Below are 14,349 nucleotides of genomic sequence, written 5' to 3' on the forward strand. Positions count from 1 at the left end.
AGTCCATTTCCCAAAAGTCCATTAAGAATGATGAAATAGGCTAATCAATGCAATTGAAATACATTGCGCAAACCATTTGAAGAAAGGTCAATTTATACATATGCTTACATGAAAGTATCATTACAATCCATAATCATATCATGCTACTCGTATTCAAGGTTATCGCTCGATGATAAACCCTAAATTAACTACAAATAGATGTGAGTTCAATCAATTCTAGACTTAATCAAACAAAAATTCAGTCATATTGCAATACATCAATCATGTAATTATTATAAACAGTAGATATTGAACGATAATATTGAGAGGAAACTAATTCATAAATCAAACAACATGCTTGCAAAATCCGGATACATCTTTAACCAATAAAAGATAATCAACTACTCATATTAATGGAGTTCATAACAAGAATAAAGAGAAAGTCTATTATATTGTAAACCCTATAAAAGTAGTAGAAGAAATAATAAAATCCCCCGCCTCAAGAGAAAACAAACTCTTCTCTTTTATCAATTTTCATGAAGGATACTCTTTTTCAAGAATTAGGTTAAGCCTTCCCAAAAGTCCTCACACGAGTAATTAACCAAGCCCATGTATCTAAGTAGCCCAAGTAAGAACTCAATAAAAACTGGTCTCCGGAAAACTGGTGCCACGAACTGGGAACTGACCGAAATATGCTCTACTGGTCACCTGAATATGCCTTTGGTACCTGAGTCAATTAACAATCAACAGTTAAACATAACGCTGACTAACAGTCAATAAGGAGAGTCAGCTGGTCTGACTCGGATGACTAGACTTAATCACCGAGTCGACTCACTGGAAAGATAATCCATCAGAGTCTCCCCTGTTTACGATCATATCCCGACCGATTTCAGGCCATTCTCTCGACTTAAATATGAGACTAGAAGAACGGGTGGATTACGACACCCACTATAATGGAAGACCGACAGTTTAATTTCCTGCATAATTATTCGTTAGTGAGCTTTGGGAAACCTGTAATAAATAAAATAAAATAATTTAGTTTGTATAAAGCTCCGGATCAATGTCACAACCAAAGGAAGGTGAAATAAAATGTTGTCTCCACAGACAATGCAGCCACACACACAAAAAACAACAACATTCATCAAAATTAAGAAGCAAAATTTGAAACTCATTGATTAGTTCACACACTGGTCTTATTTCCTTCCTGTAAATTGACTAGACTGACTGCATTGTAGATATAGATCATAATGACAACATGGATAAAAGAATTGCATCGGTGCTTAGTGTATCAAATTCCCAATATTCATTTTGATTTTTGGAGGTTGCTGGCCTATAGGCCATGGACCTTCATGATCATCCATAGACCCTGTCCAGCTAAGTATGCACATTGAGGAGGGGTGCTCACCTAAGATCTACCCAAGGGTAGAGTCTACGTCATAATTTGTTTCTGAGGGGAAACCCGGCTGCGCGACCCCTGTCCAACCCATTAAACTAAATTTTGTCACTGTCCTATTCTGTGCAATGTTTCTGATGCGGGGTTTATGGTCCAGCAGCTGAAATGTACTTCCAAATTAATTGAAGAGATAACTCCAGACAAACAAGGAGGAAATGATGATGGAATCAAACTCAATTTCACCATGTCATTTTATAGGTTTTATGCCTCGGGAATTGAACTGTTCAGGTGCTGAATCATTAGGATGGTAACCTTTCCTTCATCGTCACCTTAGAAGCAGAATGACTACATTTTAGAAGCACATTATTCCTCATTCGGTTGGCAAGTCTGATCGTTGTCGTATGCGTCAAAAATAAATTACTTTCTCAATACTTAAAATATATAATACAGTAAGAGAAAGAAATGATCCTTCCCACAGAGAGGACTAGGTTGTCAATATGTTTCAGTTTCCTGTGTAAAACAATGGAGGATTTTTTGATTTTTGTGTAAGTAAAAATAAACTAAAATCAAACAAGTAAATAAACAAGCAAATCAAAGATGTAAAGATATTGATTAAGGATTTCGTTTTCATTCACTAACATGTTCTTGTCTTAATAATTAGAATTGATATTTAATCTCGTCTTATCAAAAGTTCTAGGATACCTTGTCCCAAGAATATCCCGCTAATTTCCTCTTGTCATCAACAAACACATTAAAAGATGTGAATATGAGTTCTATATAAGAGAACAACCTAACTTGTAAAAGCACTAATCAAGTTTAATTCCCTAGATGCACTAAGTTCTATGAAATCATGCTAATCAATGCAATTGAAATACATTGTGCAAACAATTTAACAAAGGTCACGACTCACTTGTGATTACTAGGATGTTCTCTTATCCTTCCCTTCCCAAAACTAGGTTAGCGGACTGCCAAGTTAAGCCTTTCACATCCCATTAGCCAAGCCCAGTCAATATAAGTTCTTCTCTGAATCAAACCTGGTTGGGTGAGTCGAATGGATCATTGAGTTAACTCACTCAAATGAAGTTCAGGCGGAGTCTTGTTTCTGGCTAATTCCTGCCTGTTTCAGGCTTAATTCCCTGCACACAATTCAATCCTAACATACATATCTACTCTCAGGCATTGATTCATTCTAGCGCTTCATCTGCTCCCATTCAATCATCGGCAGAAACTCCATTTCAGCTTCTTGGTTCAACTGCAACCAAGCTCAATCTGACTCCTGCATCTCCCACTTCAGCACACTTACAGCTGCACCTGCAATTTTACTAGAACCAGTGGTTTCAATACCAGTACTATCTCAACTCCAACAACATCAGATTCACTTCCTTGAGCCCATACCCAGCAGCAGCAGATTTCCTTGTTGTCCAATAACCTTCTAACACCTCTCATGCCTTGTATCTCTGTATCATAACTTCTCATTGCATTACCAACTACAACTCCAGTGACTCCGCATTGTTTCTTCTCTGCTTTGGCTGCAACAACACATCTTCCAATTCCTTGTTCTTCTGCATATGATAGCAACAACATATTCAATCATATAAAATGATGTAACCTCAAATCCATCACATCCATTCGCCTTCTTCATCAATTTCTCATTAGAAGCAACACCACACAGACCCAATAATCAACACAACAGTTACCACAGCCTCCCTTGATCCATCACCTTTTCTTGCAACTCAAACTTCAAGCACCAGCAACAACGTATGCAACTTCGGCACCTCATACCACTTGCATCAGCTCAATCATCACAGCATAACCCATCTACACATTCCCTGGCACTTTCTTGGCTACGCACACACCAGCAAAACTGCGGATGCTCATCGAACACAACATACTCGAGCCGCTTCATTCTCTGCATTACCTTTTAGCTCACCCTTGTGTTCTCATCAGCAACCACATCACCACCAGGACCATCATCTTAGCACCAGTTCATTAACTCATCAAAATCTCCAACAACAGCTGCAATCAGCACCACCATTTCCCTGCAACTCTTCTGAACACCCTTGTAATCCTAATCCCTCGACTGAAGCCACAGAACCACCTCTATTTCATAATTCAAGCCATCAATTCCATATCCACTTGCAGTCATCTCATTACTTGTAGCTCAAAGCATCGACAACATCACCACTGCCTTATTCCTCTCAGCTTTCCATGTAATCTTCACTAGAGCAGCAGCTCCAACTGCCTGCACCTGCAACCAGCACCAATCTACCAGCCATTCAACCCACACAATATCAAGCAACAACAACTATCTTCAGCGCCATGTAACCACCATTATCACCAGTATTATCTGAGCTGCAACCACTAACTCCAACTGCAACTCAAACACCATCCAGTTGCAGCACCACACATCTCAGACCTAGTCACTACCAGAACCCACTACAACCACCACTGCATCTTCAGCTCTGCAATCTTGACAACATCATCTCTATTACTATCACCAGACCAAGACCCCATCAGCTCGTTGTAAACCCATCAGCGATGGAACCAGGAATTCAAGTTGGGGTAGGCTAAATTTTTTTTTTTCCCGTGAACTATCAAATTCACTTATCTTGACTATAAAGATAAATGTGGGAAAATACCTTTAAGTGAGCGAAGTTTGCAACACACCGTCTTTCCCTTAAAATTACAACGTATTGAATAAAATCTATTCGCCTTGTAGCTATTTCAAACAACAACATCGATATTCACCTTAAATCAATAATCATACAAATGATCTATTCGATGGAGAATAAAACTTTCGACCAGATAGGTTTTTTCGGGTTCTATTTCTTAACTCGTAGCAAGTATAATACACTTCTGTCAGTCACCACTAAATGTGACAGAAACAATAATAATAGCATAATTACTCTAAAACAACCAGATAGATATAACCGACACCTGTCAGTATAATGATAACGTAAGAGTAATTGTGCTATGACAAATTATTAGATGACTGCTTGCACGATGATATACCAATACCAGAAGCCTAATTGAAATTTCACACCTCAAAATAAACATCTCAGATCTTAGTTATTGATAATACACTCCCAGAAAAAGAAGTAGAAGAAATAGAGCTGCAAACTCCACTGCTGGCCCTTGTTATTGATTCTCCTTCTATAAGATGAGACCTACTACATGCCCCATCTCTAACCCTACCCGATTATGTATAGCTAATCCATGTGTAAAATCAAAAAAAAAAAAAAAAGGTACTTATGACCTATTAAGTAGTCTAACAACTAATTTTATTATTCAATTGAAAAAGAAAAAAAATCAGAAAAAGAAAAAAAAATAATCCAGGAATGAAGTACGTAAAATATGTAGTTATAAAACACGTGGACGAAGCTGCAGTCTCGTCCAAACATCCACCTGCATGAGAACGTGTCCTCCCTTTCTACTTTCCAAGTCCCTATATTATGCATTAACAGTAAATAAACTAGTCCATTTAAAGTACAGCTATACACCCATTATATGCCGTTAGATCTTCTCAACATTACTTTTTTTGGCTTTTCTTTCTAGTTCCTCACAGAGTCACAGGCTAATCAAAACTGCTACCTGGGCTATTCATTTTTCTCCGACCAATTACAAGGCACATGTAACACTTTCATGGATTTTTGGGTGGGCTGTAGCTGTAAAGGCCATCAAGCTCGTCAACGCTATTAGATCAGTCAAGTGATGAATTAGCAGATAATAACTCGATTAGTTTAATCCGAATTTTAATTAATAGAAATTAATCTAACAATAATTTAGATACGAATCTAGTGTCGTTAGATAGATCCCGAAAATCTACGTGGAATGGACTACTTGAACGTGTCAATCGGATATCAGACGAAGAAGTAATAATCAAATACGTATGAAGGGAAAATAATATTTTTGGCGTCCAAGCCGACCTGGGCTGCCCATATCCAAGTCATGGATGTATTAGTAATTTGGACTTGGTATTATCTACACCAAATCGAGAAGAGTATCTTATCTTCTTCTTTCTTCTTTTTCTTCTTCTCTTTCTTTTTCTTCATGTTCTTTTTCTTCCGCGAGTTTTAAAGAATCAAATGGTAGTTCTATGATGAGCAGAAGGTGGAGAAGATCATACAGTAGCCGGCGGCCGGTGATGGTGATGGTGTATGTGGTGGATTTAGACTTGAAGGAGGAAGAGATCTACAAAAAGCTCAGATAAGAATTAAGAGATGGAATTAGTATTCTAAGAGGAGAATTGAAGGGTGGGTTTGCGTTAATTGAAGACTTGGATTGGGATTTTGATCTCAGGTAAAGTAGAAGCTCATGCAACCGAAATTGGAATTAGGGTTTCTTAGAAATAACTTAGAGAAGATGGAGTTGTAACTGTTAAGGAATTATTGGAGATGGGTTTGATATCAATTAGGGTTTGGAGTCGAAGAATAACTCGAGATGGATAGTTAAAGTTTGAACAGTTGTTATGAAGTTATTGAATCTGAATTAGATGGAGGTTGAGCAGCTATGAAGGATTACGACTTGGGTTTAAGGTAATTCTTTCTCAGTAAATTGAAGTAATTCTTCTTATAGTTTTGAATTGAATGATGATATTGTATTGTGTTGGTAGTTGTGGATATGAGCTGTATGAGATGTCACAGGGAGTGTGTGTTATCTGAGTCGTTGTTGTAGTTATCTTATGTTGATGTGTTGGACCCTTATGGTCCGAATCAACTTTCGGTTTCTTCTACAAAGTTGTAGATAATCATTAGACATATCAAATGCACTATAGAACCAACTCAATTCAATTAATAAATCTTAGCTATGCTAATGATAGATAACAATAAGGTGTAAAGTCATAAATGGGCTTAGAACCATTAGATAGACTTGTATGATTCTTGTATGAGCCTTTTGGCTAGATTCTTAGACTTCTTGTGTGATTAACAGTTAATCTATATTAACAACGATCGATTCAAAGGATGAACTGGTGGATCGTGGATCTCGAGGTAGGCGTGGTTTGTCATCAAAAGAGGTGGGAATCGATAATGAACTCTCTTGTATTCATTATTGTTTTACAAATCAATCTTGGTGTTTTGAAATTCATGCATATTTTTGTGTGCTTTGTGTGGTATGAGATGTGTGCCGACACAATATCAGTATTCTAATGAGTGTGGTTAGCACGAATATTACCTAATGAGTGTGGTTAGCACGAATATTATTCTTCCTTTATATCCAGTATTCTAATGAGTGTGGTTAGCACGAATATTACTTAATGAATGTGGTTAGAACGAATATTACTCTTCCCTTATGTGCGGCAACACACATCTAATACATGGATGTTTACTGTTATTTATGAATGTCTATGAGGAAGTTTCTACATTATGTTTTATTGTCTTTCCTTGTATTACCGACTTTCGATAAAACCTTCATTGTCTTCAATCATACTAATGATTACTTGAAAGATAGTTGTTATTCCTACGGGAAACCCCTTTTAGGTATGATGTGCTCACCTATTCCCACTTTCAGTTTCAGAGACAGATCAGAGTTGCGCAGCGGAAGCTTTGTGGCGTTGAGTCTTCTGCTATATTATTATGTTGTATATTCTATTTGCAAACCAAATTACTATTGTATATGTATCATTTGAGAGGAATTCTTATTTATATATTTCTGAGCGGTGTTAGTTTTTGGGTTGAGCTTTATAGCAGATTTCTTAATTGAATGTTAAGTAATTATTTTATATTCTTAGTGCCTCTTTATTTAGTTAATCTCTTGGATTAGTCAGCTGATAGCTTAGGGGGCGCTACAGTGTTGGTATCAGAGCTCACTATTAGATCTTATATGGGAAAAGATAGAAAATAGCCAGTGCCAGTTAGTGAACTAGATTAGTCTAAAACTGAGTTCGGTTGTGAGATAAATCTTAATTCACTAAAAATAATCAATAAATAAAAGGTTTTGAATTGAATTGATTGTTTGATCTGTATAACATGTTGATTGCTTGCTTATTTTCTAGTCGTGTATATATTTTATGAAGTAAAATTTATCAGGATTATACCAGTTACAATAGAAGTTTAGAGATTACTTAAAATTAGTAAGTTGGTACTTTGTTAATCCAGCACTGGGGAATATTGAAGGTTGTGTTTTCTTTGTTCGTAGGAAGCCATTGTTGGGCTTGGCCAACCTTGACAGGGCAACTTCATTCAGAGATGACCGATCATAGAAGTATGCTGTAATTTAATCTGGAAAACCAATAGATGTAAGTTCACTTATAAAGATTCGTAGGATCCTTCCTTGAAGTTACAGTTTGATATTTTATAAAATAGAAATTTTCGTAAGAAACTTAGAGACTAAAATTTATAGTTTTCCCTTATAAAGATTAGTGTAAGGAACTTAGACTTTCATATTTGATAGAATCTAAATCAGCGTAGTTGAACCTAGAGATGCAAATTTTAAATCTTAGTTGTAGAAAGCCAAATAGGTTTGTGTTTTGTTTATGTTGTTTGCGCTTAGACAAGAGATGGTATTATTCTATAAGGTGGGGAGTTTTTGAAGACCAGAAGGATGGTTTGATTTTCGAGGAAGAAAATGTATAAGGTGGGAAGAATGTAAAGACCCTCAAGGTCGTCAACGCTATTAGACCATTCAAGTGATGAATTAGCAGATAATAACTCGATTAGTTTAACCCGAACTTTAATTAATAGAAATTAATCTAACAATAATTTAGATACGAATCTAGTGTCACTAGATAGATCCCGAAAATCTACGTAGAATGGACTACTCGAACGTGTGAATCGGATATCAGACGAAGAAGTAATTATCAAATACGTATGAAGGGAAAAATAGTATTTTTGGCATCCAAGCCGACCTGGGCTGCCCATATCCAAGTCATGGATGTATTAGTAATTTGAACTTGGTATTATCTACACCAAATCGGAAGAGTATCTTGTCTTCTTCTTTCTTCTTTTTCTTCTTCTCTTTCTTTCTCTTCCTGTTATTTTTCTTCTGCGATTTTTAGAGAATCAAATGGTAGTTCTGTGATCAGCAGAAGGTGGAGAAGATCATGCAGTAGTCGGCGGTGATGGTGATTGTGTATGTGGTGGATTTAGAGTCGAAGGAGGAAGAGATTTAGAAGCTAGGGTTTCTACGAAAAGCTCAGATAAGAATTAAGAGATGGAATTAGTGTTCTAAGAGGAGAACTGAAGGACGGGTTTGCGTTAATTGAAGACGTGGATTGAGATTTTGATCTCAGGTAAAGTAGATGCTCATGCAACCGAAATTGGAATTAGGGTTTCTTAGAAATAACTTAGAGAAGATGAAGTTGTAACTGTTGAGGAATTATTGGAGATGGGTTTGATATCAATTAGGGTTTGGAGTCGAAGAATAACTCGAGATGGATAATTAAGGTTTGAACAGTTGTTATGAAGTTATTGAATCTGAATTAGATGGAGGTTGAGAAGCTATGAAGGATTACGACTTGGGTTTAAGGTAATTCTTTCTCAGTAAAATGAAGTAATTCTTGTTGTAGTTCTGAATTGAATGATGATACTGTATTGTGTTGGTGGTTGTGGATATGAGCTGTATGGGATGTCACAGGGAGCGTGTGTTATCTGAGTTGTTGTTGTAGTTGAATCATGGAATTACAGAGAATCAATATAAAGTGATATGAGTACATGGTTTGAGTTTTTAGTACCGTATGAATGTGAACCACAGGGAAGGGGAAGGTGTTGTTTATGTTGTTGTTTTGTTTTGGATGAATGAGAGATTTCAAGAGATAGTATGTAAGCTTGAGTTGATGGTGAACTGGTATTGCAGGAGAGGGTTGCAGTTTAGATTTGATTTGCAGTTGGTGGTGTTAAACTAAACTGAGTTGGAGTTTTGCAGTTGTAAATGATATTGGTGAAGACAATGAAGAGATGGCAGAGATGTTGGTGTTTTAGAGAAGTTTTTACAGGTTGAATGTAATTAAGATTTGAACTGAGTTTGAATGAGGCTATGAGAGTTTGTAAACGAATTATTCAACTGAAGTTGCAGGTGATTGATCTGTTGGATGAATTGTGGTGGATATGGTGTTATGAGTTGTTGGTGCTGAAATGGAGGTACAGGTGATGGGTTTGTTTGTGTTGAGTTTGAATTGCAGTTGGGTTTGAGTTATAAAGTTGTTGTTTTGGAATTCTGTAATAATAGTGATGTTACAGAGATAATGGGAATTGAGTGTCAGATTGTTACTTGACCTAAGCTGAAGAGAGTGAATGATTGCAGTTGAGGTTTAAATGAATGGATTAGGGGTGTATGAATGAGAGCAAGGGAAATAAATTGTAGAGAGGTAAAGGAAGTATGAATGTAGGAAGTTGTTGATTAAAGCTGCAATTGCAGGTATCAAAGTTGTTGTTTGTAAATGAAATTCGTTGTTGTTACTTGTTTTGTATTTGAATTGAAGTCGAATTGTTAAACTAGACGTTGAGAAATCGGATTAGAGTTGAAGTTTGTCTGACTGATCCCCGATTCAACTCAGTGATCCCCGATTCAACTCATTGAGTTGACTCGTCTGACCATTGACCCTGGACTTTGACCAGGACTTATACGTTGACTGTTAGTTGACTTCATTGACCGTTAGTGACTGTTAGTTGACTCAGGTGGATTGGACCTTAGTTAGTGGGTCTGTTTAGAGAACTTGGGCTTAGCACTAGTTATCTTATGTTGATGTGTTGGACCCTTATGGTCGGAATCAGATTTCAGTTTCTTCTACAAAGTTGTAGATAATCATTAGACATATCAAACGGACTACAGAACCAACTCAATTCAATTAATAAACCTTAGCTATGCGAAAGATAGATAAAGATAAGGTGTAAAGTCATAAATGGGCTTAGAACCATTAGATAGACTTGTATGATTCTTGTATGAGCCTTTTGGTTAGATTCTTAGACTTCTTGTGTGATTAACAGTTAGTCTATATTAAAAAAGATCGATTCAAAGGATGCACCAGTGGATCGTGGATCTCGAGGTAGGCGTGGCTTGTCATCAAAAGAGGTGGGAATCGATAACGAACTCTCTTGTATTTATTATTGTTTTACAAATCAATCTTGGTGTTGTGAAATTCATGCATATTTTTGTGTGCTTTGTGTGGTATGAGATGTCTGCCAACACAATATCAGTATTCTAATGAGTGTGGTTAGCACGAATATTATTCTTCCTTATATCCAGTATTCTAATGAGTGTGGTTAGCACGAATATTACTTAATGAGTGTGATTAGCACGAATATTACTCTTTTCTTATGTGCGGTAAAACACATCTCATACATGGATGTTTACTGTTATTTATGAATGTCAATGAGGAAGTTTCTACATTATGTTTTATTGTCTTTCCTTGTATTACCGACTTTCGATAAAACCTGCATTGTCTTCAATCATACTAATGATTACTTGAAAGCTAGTTGTTATTCCTACGGGGCACCCCTTTTAGGGATGATGTGCTCACCCATTCCCACTTTCAGTTTCATAGACAGATCAGAGTTGCGCAGCGGAAGCTTTGTGGCGTTGAGTCTTCTGCTATGTTATTATGTTGTATATTCTATTTGTAAACCAAATGACTATTATATATGTATCATTTGTGAGGAATTCTTATTTATATATTTCTGAGCGGGGTTAGTTTTTTGGTTAAGCTTTATAGCAGATTTCTTAATTGAATGTTAAGTAATTGTTTTAGATTCTTAGTGCCTCTTTATTTAGTTAATCTCTTGGATTAGTTAGATGCTAGCTTAGGGAGCGCTACAGTAGCCTAGGTAAGCTACCCCACCTCCGTCACTGAAACCCATCCTTGTTTATGTGTTTGTTGTCGGTTAATTCTCAACTCAGAGTCGAAAACCCAATAGCAGTCACCATTTCTTCTCATAACTTGAATTAAATCCAAATTCAACCAACACCCCTTTGATTTCTTCACATATTACATCTGAATCACTATAAATTGTTCTATCATATCTGAATTTCTTCATTTTGTTCACCGAAACAGCAACCCTATCTTTCTTCACTGATTTTCTACAGCAGCAACAACACAAATTAATCTTGTTCTTCTTGAAATCGAAAGCTAACAGACACCCCATCCTCACTCGTTCTCCCTCTTCTGAATTCCAATGGAGCCGCCATTATTTACCGGCAGAGAACATAAAACATAAGCTAATGATGAGAGAAATAAATCTCTTTGAATTTCAGGTCTTCTGTAGGAAAAGGCTAGTGGATATAACCACCCCTGTATAGTAGATAAGGGCCACCTAAACTCTTTGACATGTCAGTTCCAGGTAACAGACGGCTTATTTTTCAACTCAACTGTCAGTTATGGGAAACTGACAATTCATTCTTCACCTCCTCATTGCGCAACTTAGCGACTCCATATATCACTCGCCTGTGAATTGATATTTTTGCATTTTACGCTCCAAATGAACGAGTTCTCCTTCTTTTGCTCCAAAGTACCTAAACACACAAAAATAAACATAAGATACATATTTTACAAGAAAAAATTGCAAAGAAAGCAAAAACAATAGATAAAAATCAAGGTGTAGAACATCTATCAAAGTCCGGGAAGAAACTTGGACTAGTCCCTCATAAAGTTTCTGAACAAAATGGTTAGTTCTGAAGTTGTGTGAACTATTAATCTTTCGCCTTTAACGAAAGAATATAGTGGGCTTGCTGTTAAAACCGGCATATGCCAATTTCCAGAGCGTTTCTCTTCTTTTGTTTAAAACAACCATTCAAAACTTTTCATTTCTAAGGCATGGCTTCTCCTCTACTGATTCAAATCACCTTTGGGATAACTTTTGTTACATCTCTCAAGTTATTAAGCTGTGTAAATTGTCAACCCATCTACATTACTTCCTTTAGAGCACAACCCTTTAAGCATTGTGATTACGAAGGTATCCTTTCCTATTAATCTCCTTAGAAACGGGTTTTGTTAAATATCGAATGAAATGAAGAATGATTTAGTCCCACACAGAGTAAAAAGCACAACCTTCTTCAAAATGATGTGTATAAAACAAGCACTTGACTCCTCCAAATGATTCACGCAGCCATGCTGTAAGCACAAAGCGAACTATTCTTTCTCCTTTTACTAAAGAATACCGTGTGCTTGCCGTTTATAATGGCAATGGCCAAACGAAAAAGTTTGTTGAGCCACGTTTGTTGAGACGTGGATGGCCAAACCGAGTTTTCCACTATGGTAAACCACAGGGCGTGTTACAAACCGTGTTTTCCACTATGATAAACCACAGGGCGTGTTACAAACAGGCGCGCGTTCTAAGTAATACCGCCGATGTGTGAACAAAAAACGCTGGCGTCTGAAAAACAAAGAACAAACGCCGCGCCTGAAAATAAAACGCCAGCGTGTTTACTACAACCGCCAACTGGTACCTTTTAAAAATTCGAAATTCACTTTTTACCTCTATAAATTACCACCATCTTCAAACAATTCACTCACACCAAATTCACTTCTCTTGAATTTTCTCTTCTAAAATGACTGAAAAAGCAATCACACTTTTTTGCGATGCAAAACTTGAAGCTGCTGTTTCTAAAATATGTAATAGTTTCAAAAAGATTGAAAATTGTAAGAGGGAATTTCAAGTTTTAGAAGTTGCTCCTTGAAAATGTTCCGCTAAAAGGCAAAGAAGAGTTCCAGTTTTGAAAGTTAACAACAAAAAATTCAAACAAAAATTCGAAACTGTGAAATAACGCGTTGAATGGAAGATATGTCAAAATGAAGATAAACAGGATGCCAAAACTTTTACTCCGATTTTTATTGAAGTTGTTTTTAGTACATTTTATTATTTCCTATGTTTATATCTTGTAAAATAATTGGCATCAATGAATTAAAATAGATTTCCACTTAAGATTAAGCAAAATTTATTATAATTTAAACATTCAAATAACATCAAACTACATTTTAATAAAGCACAACAAAAACATCAAACTACATCAAATACAGCGGCATTCTCTTTATAGAGTTCATAACATTCAAAAGGCTTAAACTCTCTTCCGCTTTCTTCAGTAAACTTGGACTGAGCGATGGATTTCTGTAAAACAAACAACAAGTTCAGATATTTATGATGCAGTTGAGTACATAAGGACAAATGCAATAAGAAACTCACCAGTTCTTCGTTGGAAAGTCCAAAATTGTTACGGTGAACCATCCACAAAACTTCTGTATAATATATGACTTCCTTGGTGATGAATCAATTCTTAATTCTAGACTGTTACTGTTTCTTATGGTTTCGTTCCGCGATGCTACAAAATGTCCCAATGCTCTTTCCCAGAAATGGTCATGGTTCATTGGTCTCATCATACGATGTAACCAACATCGAACAAGAGTAACATCTTCTTCTATTGTAAAGACCGGGAGCGACATTTGGGTGCAGTAACGATGTGCCTGAGAAGGACCATATTTTAGAATTAATGAAACACCCTTCGTAAAGAAAGGTTTACCGTGAGCATCCTCCCAATTTTCAATAGCTGTTTGGATCACTTCATCTTTAGTTACACTGACGAACTTTTCTCGATCAATTTCCATTACCAGAGAAACAAATGACTGTAGTACATTACTAATAAATTGAAAACGAGAACGCAATCGACGAGCACCTCAGTTTCCTGGGTTTTCCGTCAGTGAGACGAACATTGAAAGAACCTTATCCCAAAAATAAAGCACACTAGTGTCTTGGACACCAATGATTACCCTATGGAAGAAATATGCTTTGCATATAGTTATATCTTGTTCTTCAGTAAACTTGGGACCACGTTTCTAATAGACATTTCTGCAGAGTGGGAGAGATTAAAGAGCTTTATCAAAAAAGAAGAAGAAGAAAAAGAAGATGTGAATTTGGAGATGAGAGGAAAGAATTCATAGGTCGAGAAATAAAACAATCGAGCCGTTGGAGAATTATTCGTTGGCGTTTGTAGTAACCGCGCGCGAATTTCCTTTAAGCGCCTGTTTGAACTACCAAGGTGGCGTTTGTAGTAAA

The 14,349-nt window shown here is 36.5% G+C and overlaps 1 non-coding gene across 1 annotated transcript; it reads left to right on the forward strand.

Moving 5' to 3' along the window:
• Positions 1-12,406: 12,406 nt before the first annotated feature.
• Positions 12,407-12,532, forward strand: LOC113291975. The gene has a single exon (XR_003331672.1). It is a non-coding gene; the product is annotated as a U5 spliceosomal RNA (small nuclear RNA).
• Positions 12,533-14,349: the final 1,817 nt, after the last annotated feature.

Source organism: Papaver somniferum, chromosome 6 (assembly GCF_003573695.1).
Source record: "Papaver somniferum cultivar HN1 chromosome 6, ASM357369v1, whole genome shotgun sequence".
In the NCBI taxonomy this organism is placed as follows: domain Eukaryota; kingdom Viridiplantae; phylum Streptophyta; class Magnoliopsida; order Ranunculales; family Papaveraceae; genus Papaver; species Papaver somniferum.